This window comes from Mauremys mutica, chromosome 1 (assembly GCF_020497125.1).
Source record: "Mauremys mutica isolate MM-2020 ecotype Southern chromosome 1, ASM2049712v1, whole genome shotgun sequence".
In the NCBI taxonomy this organism is placed as follows: Eukaryota; Metazoa; Chordata; order Testudines; family Geoemydidae; genus Mauremys; species Mauremys mutica.
This window is the reverse complement of record NC_059072.1, coordinates 11,277,080-11,284,174: the sequence shown is the minus strand read 5'-3', so window position 1 is coordinate 11,284,174 and position 7,095 is coordinate 11,277,080. Positions and strand designations below refer to the sequence as shown.

The following is a 7,095-nucleotide window of genomic DNA, read 5'->3' as shown; positions in this document are numbered from 1 at the left end:
GAATGGACATGTGAGACTCGCCTCAACAAACAGGTACAGAACAGATTAGTAACTGTTTTTTCTTCAAGTGATTTCACATGTCTATTCTACTTCAGGCGACTCACAAGCAGTTCAGTCCAGAGGTGGGATCAGAGTCTACCTGAGTAATGACTGAAGGACTACATGTCCAAATCTAGTATAATCTCTAGACTGTTGGGAGATGGCATCATGAGAAGCAAAAGTATGCACTGAAGATCAAGTTGCAGCTCTACAAATGTCCAATATACACTTGAGCTAGAAAGGCTGCAGAAGCTGCATGTGATCTTGTTGACTGTGCTAGTACCTTGATCAGTGGAGTTACATTGGTCATGTCATAGCACAAACGTATACAGGAGGAAATCCATGGCAACATTCTTTGAGATAAAACCGGAAGACTCTTTGTCTTGTCTGCAACCACCATGAACAGTTGTGAGTATGACTTAAATAGTTTAGTCCTATCCAAGTGAATGCTAACACTGTCCTAACATCCAACATGTGGAATCTTTCCTCATCCTTATGAGCATGAGGCCTAGGGAAGAAAGTTGGTAAGTAAATTGCTTGATTGATATGGAAGTGAGAAATCACTTTGGTGAGAAATTTTGGATGAAGGCATAAGTATACCTTGTCCTTGTAGAAGACTGTATATAGTAGGTCATACCAGGGGTCTCATTTCTCCTGCTCTCCTTACAGAGATAACTGCCACCAAAAATGCTACATTCATTGAAAGATGAAGAAACGAACACATAAACATTTGATCAAAGGGTGAACCCATTAGCTTTTCTAGCACCAGGTTTAAGTCCCAAGGGGGAACAGGATCCTCTACCTGAGGGTATAAGTGGTCAAGATCCTCCAAAATCCCAAGAGACATGGAATTGGAGCAAAGTGAGTGATTATTATTCGGTGGGTGAAAATCACAGATAGCTCCTAGGTGCATCCTGATGGAACTAATGGCAAGAGCTTGCTGCTTCAGGTATAACAAATAGTCCAGCACGTGTTGTATTGGAGCCAGGAGAAACACCTTTTCCCTGAGACCAGAAGAAGAATCTTTTCCATGTCAACAGGTAAGCGTACCTAGTAGACAGTTTTAGTGGTCATTGCCTTCCTATGAAAACAAGGCATCACCATTTTTCCATTTGTGGATGATTGCCTTCTCAAAATGTCATCTGAGAATGAGGCGCTCCTAGCAGTCCATACTACAATGACTCTCTTCACAAAACTGGGTCTCCTTATCAAAAAGTCCTCACTAACACCAGTGAAAACACTGGAATTCATTGGCACTTTACTTGACGCCAAGCCGGAGGAGCATTTCTACCATCTCACAGGTTCACACTGATGACACAACCAGTCTTAACCGCCCGAGCGTGCCCCCAAATCCCAGCACATACATGTCTCTGACTCCAGACGCAAAGGCACTGCTGCATCTACAGTGGAGCACCCCTGGGGACCACACATCTCAAAGAACCTCGGTTACTGCTCAAGGTGAGTAATCCTCTCTTTTATTGGTTTATCCCAGTTGCCTCTCAAAATGTGACTATTCCCAGGATTTAAGCAATGTACCACTGAGAGGGCAGTAATACCTGTGAGTGAAAAATACTCAAGTTGTTTAATTTCTTTGGAAGAGGGACATGTCAGGGATAAATGCTCCATTTGTTCCTCTTTCCCAACAAGAACAAATCTAGGGAATTCCACCTTAGGAAGTACTTTCTGGAGGGAGCACTCAAAACGGTGATGTGTCCCTCTTCAGAATTTGGCCTGAATCACAAGAGGATGGAGAGCTCTTCCACAAAGATCACACCTCTGGATACTTCGACCTCAAAACCAAAGACTGGAGAAAAGAGCAGCTTTTCTTCTTCTCCTGTGGTGTCCTCGAAGCAGAAGTTCTTCTCTGAATGATTGTACATGTCCATTCCACTTCAGGTGTGTGCATACCCAGTGCACTAGCATTGGAGATTTTTTCCTCAGTGGTAACCACTGGGGCGGTAACCACTGGGGCGGTGCATGTGCCCTCTGCTGCCTGGTACTACTGTGGGATGGTAGAAAGAGCAGAGCCGTTCCCCCCACCCCCAGTTCTTTCTTACCACTTGAGACAGTTGTCATAGCATTTTATTTTGCTATTGTAAATGTTTCTGTTTTTCATAATATTTTATTGTATATAGTTGGTACTTGTTAATAGTTGTTAGTTTAGTCTTAGTGTAGTTTTCAACTAGTAGGATTCCTTTTTTACTAGTGTACTTACTGTACACCTCAGTTCCCACCAGTTTGGGGTACAGAGGCCATGCCTCAGTCCCTGCATTTCAAACCTGGTGATGCATGCAAGAAACTGAGGCTGGGTCAGCGACCCACGCTGTAGGTGCCTAAAGTGCATAGGAGAAGCTCACATCAGAGACATGTGCCAAATCTGCAGGGACTTTAATCCCAGAACTAAAAAAGACAGGAAGGGCAGATTAAAGCATTTTATTATGGAGGCAGCCCTGTGCCTGTGTCCTGATGTCCCTTCCAACCCTGATATTCTATGATTCTATGTGTTGGACATTCCCCTGGGGTTATCCGGCCGGTGATCTGCTAGGTCACCCTTGACTCTGGGAGCCAGCCTTACCCTGCTGGATTCTGCAAGTTTATATGAGTTCATCAATTTAACAAAGAAACTGATATGTACCAGACTTGTTATCCCAATGGGAGTCTCTGACATGCTTCAAACTAAACACACTGCTTCAGGTAGAATAAACAAACAAATTTATTAACTACAAAAATAGATTTTAAGTGATATTAAGTGATAGGCAAAAAGTCAGAGTGGTTACCAAAATAAAACTCTCAACCCTATTAGACTGGGCAACATCTAGATTAAGCAGTTTTTCTTACCCCACTGGATCTTGCAGTCCTTAATATACAGGTGTGTTCCTTAAACCTGGGCCAATCTCCTCTGTTGGAGTCTTCTCTTCTTCTCAGTGTCTTAGTTGTTTGAGCGAAGGTGGGGGCAGGAGAAGGGCCCAGTATGTGTCAACTCTGTCTGTTTTATACTCTCAGTCCATGTGCTTGGGGAGCACAAGTTCAGGCATGTCTGGGGGGCATCGCTAAGCCTCTCCAAGCAAGGTTGAGCAATTCCCCTGGTGTGGCCTCAGGCAGGTGAGTCATTGCATTGTAGATCCCTTGCTGGACAATGGCTGTTGATGGGTTGTTTGACACCCTGCCCGGGCATTGGTTACTTTCCTTGCTGTTGCCTCTGGGGAGCTAATATCTGGCTGATTCCCCAATTTATAGCATGTTTTAGTGACCACCATACAACACAATTCTCATAACTTCATATGCATTAATGATACACGTATATGGATAGAGAAATGACTTTCAGGAGATCATAACCTTTCCCCTGATACCTTACAAGGCCTGCTTTATATGTAAAATCACAATTGTATGAAAATGAGGAATATGGGGGTTACAGTACGCTCCCCCAAGGTATAGAATGTCACAGTGGTCTTTGCCTGGTTACAGTGTCCAGCCCAAGGGATGTCATGGCAAATGCACAGGGTTTCCAAACAGAGCCATGCCTCAGGGACATAGAGGTGCCTGTGAACGAGGAGTCCATCTTTCTGTGTGAACTTACCCTGGGGTTGTAGAGCTGGCTGAGCTCAATGTATTCCCTGATTTATCTTCCACTGATCATGTTCATCTGAGTGCCCGCAGAAGTCTTAGCCTCTTTGGACTGGTAGGTGGAGCCAACCAATGTATGTGTGGGAGTTCCCTTTGATCACCCACAACCTACTTTGATTCTGGTTACAGATACTTCTGCCCTTGGTTGGGGAGTCCATCTGGGAGCTCTTCAGACTCAAGATCTCTGGTCTAGCCAAAATTTTGGTCTCCATATAAACGTAAGAGAGTTGAGAGCCATTCACCTAGGTTGTCACACTTTCCATCCCTACTAGTTCTTATGAACAACACAGCATGGATGTTCTATGTGAAAAGCCCATGATAGGGCCAGACTAACACTTCTATGCCAAAAGGCAATAATGCTTTGGGAGTTTTGCATCTCCAACTCAATCTACCTCTAACCCTCCCAGTGTCCAGAACAGTCAGGCAGATATTTCACCAGTCACCATGAGTGGTCTCTCCATCCAGATATAATCAAATACATTTTCCAAATCTGGAGTGTTCCCCACATAGACTTGTTTGTAAGCTGGCACAACAGGAAATGTTATCAGTTTGTTCATGAGTAGGTCACTGTCTAGGGTCTCTGACAGATGCTTTCCTGTTGCCCTGGAAAGACAATCCCTCCAGTTCTGTTTGTACCCAGAGTGCTGTTAAAAATCCAACAGGATTGTGCTCACATGATACTCTGGCATAGCCTCCCCATCATTGGTTTTCCACTCTGCTGACCCTCTCAATCAGGGCTTCATTGACAGTTCCATCAGACCCACACCTGATCTCACGGGACCATGGCCACCTTCTTCATCCCAAACCAAAGGTCCTTCACTTTTCAGCCTGGATTCTCCATGGTTAACGTCTCAGGATGTGATCTGTGCAAAACAGTTTTATTGGCCATAAGGGCCTCGTAGTTGGAAATTCGAAATTGGAGGGTAGTAGACAAATAAGATTTTCTGCCCAGGATATCCAAGTGCTTCCAATCTTGGTCAGGATGGGTGGATCGTGATTGGTATTGATGGCCCTTCTCCCGTACTGCATTCCCCATGAGACAAATCAGGGGGTTTTGCTGGTACATAATATTTCCTATCCTCCTGTTTGCATGTAGGTGGGATAGAGGCTGGAGTCTTCCAAAGCAAGTTGGCAGGTTCAAGTAGCACACTGTTAATAGGCAGGGCCCAGGAATCCCAGTATGGCCAATTAGGTAGGAAGGGAATATGTAGTTGCATCCATGGGAGTCCCAGAAAAGGCTGGGTTCCCTGAATTGTGGCAGGGTAAGGCTGGTAAGTTAATGTCAAGTGCCCTGACATTGATGGGGCAAGAGACTCTTGGTATTTGTCCTCCTCGTCCTCGACATCACGAGGGAAAGGAGGTGCCGTCCCTGTGGGAAAGTGTGCGGAGTGTCTTGATTGTGAAGTGGGTGAGACTTGGGATACATCCTGTCTGAGGAATGAAGACTCTGAGTGTCTGATATAGTAAGGTCTGACGGATATATGAATTCCTGTGGTGGGAAGGCTTTCATTGGAGCTTGCGGAGCATAGTGCCGAGGTTTGAGATTTAAAAGAATCAGCAGATGGCACCAGAGAGCTTTTCAGAGCTACAGATTTAGTTAGGGCTTGGGACCATGCAGATGGCTTTTTCGGTGCCAAGGATTTGTGTAACTCAGTGCCATGGGCAGCGTCAGGGCCAAGGGTTTCACTGGGGCCAGCTGTTTTGCCAGTGGTGATGTCAGTGCTGACATCAGTGCTGATGGCTTCTTCAGTGCCAGAAATGTTCCTGGAGCCGTGGATGAGGTAGAGGGACCATTTCAGCCACCACCAACAGAAGGTTGTTTAGCCTGACTCTCAGGGGCTGAGGTAGTCAGTCTGGGAACAGATTTGTGCCCCTTGTCAGAAGCCATTGAAGCCATGAATCTAGCCGGGAACTGCATCCTAGCTGTGTGTGCCTCAGAAGCAGAGGAAGGGGCCTCCTTACCCTCAGCCTGGTCAGAGGATGTTTTTCTCTTGGTCAGCCGAGGGGAGTGAGGGTCGATAGATGACCTTTCAGACAGTCAGGATCTCTCCAGTGAGGAGTAGGAACCGGGGTCTGACACAACTTGCAAGGACCCTTCCATGAGAATTAATATGAGTTTAAGGTCCCTGTCCTTTCTTGCTCTCGGCTTCAAACCCAGGCAGTGGGAACACTTCTGAGGCACACGTCCCTCTTCCAGGCAGTGGATACACCGTGCGTGGCCGTCCATTATAGAGAAGATGTCTCCACACAAGACACACTGCTTAAACCCAGGTGAATCGGGCATAAGGATGAGGGAGTAGCTTCCCTGAGGGGAAGTAAGGAAAAACGGGGGAACGAAAACTAATCTTTTTTTTTTTTTTAAGGAGGAAGAAGCAGAAAAAGGAAACCAAGGAGCTAACTAACTACACCTCTACCTTGATATAACGCGACCTGATATAACACGAATTCGGATATAACGCGGCAAAGCAGCACTCCGGGGGGGGGCAGGGCTGCACACTCCGGACGATCAAAGCAAGTTTCACCTATAACGCGGTAAGATTTTTTGGCTCCCGAGGACAGTGTTATATTGGGGTAGAGGTGTATGAGAGAAAAAGAGGTAAGAGACTACGCAGATAACAATGTGGGCTCTGCTAACTCTTCCGTTCCAGACTGAGAGTGGTCAGACCACACAGGGCTATATATATGTCCTACACACAGCGTGCAGTCCGACGGGCAATGTTATTGCCATGGGAGCATCACTTGAAGAAGAACTATCTAAACTATACAGCTAGCTAACACTAAAACATCACTAGTAAGAACTATGTACAAATGGTATGTAGACGCTGGCTAATAGAAGAAAAACTAAGCTCAAGAGCTACAGGGAGCTCCAACTCTTGCCGCGGGTGGCAAGAAGGAACTTGGAGGCCGTGGCAACACCCCTTTATGCCCTTGACTCCATGCATAAGGACAGCAATTTGTAGCCCCACAGCCCCAGCCCTGCGAGCCCGAGTCAGCTGACTTGGGCCAGCCATGGGTGTTTAATTGCTATGTAGACATACCCTATAGCAGGGGTCTCAAACACGTGGCCCATGGGCTGCATGTGGCCCGCCGAGTTATTTGCTGCAGCCCGTCAAGTTCCCCACCCCCCTGGAGTTATTTCCTGTGGCCGCCAAGCTCCCCTCACCCGCTGCCCCCCATCCTCCCCAGTGCGCTGTGGCCCTGCTCCTCTGCCTACCTCCAGGCACTTCCCACCGCCAAACAGCTGTTTGGCGGCAGTTAGGACTTTCCAGGAGGGAGGAGGGAGGAGCGGGGAGCTGCGCGCTCAGGGAAGGAGGCGGAGAAGAGGCAGGGCAGGGGCGGGGATTTGGGGAAGGTGTTGGAATAGGGGCAGGGAGGGGGCAGGGTTGGGGTGGGGACTTTGGGGAAGGGGTTGGAATGGGGGCAGGGAAGGGA

At 47.1% G+C, this 7,095-nt stretch overlaps 1 long non-coding RNA gene across 2 annotated transcripts; it reads left to right on the top strand.

Moving 5' to 3' along the window:
- The first annotated feature begins 288 nt into the window (after positions 1 to 288).
- Positions 289 to 6,295, top strand: LOC123354691. 2 transcript variants are annotated; one of them, XR_006574824.1, is made up of 4 exons: positions 289 to 1,597; positions 1,763 to 1,935; positions 5,822 to 5,934; positions 6,027 to 6,295. It is a non-coding gene; the product is annotated as an uncharacterized LOC123354691 (long non-coding RNA). The 2 variants fall into 2 exon arrangements; XR_006574823.1 differs by having other exon boundaries at positions 289 to 1,935; positions 6,027 to 6,293.
- The last annotated feature ends 800 nt before the right edge of the window (positions 6,296 to 7,095 follow it).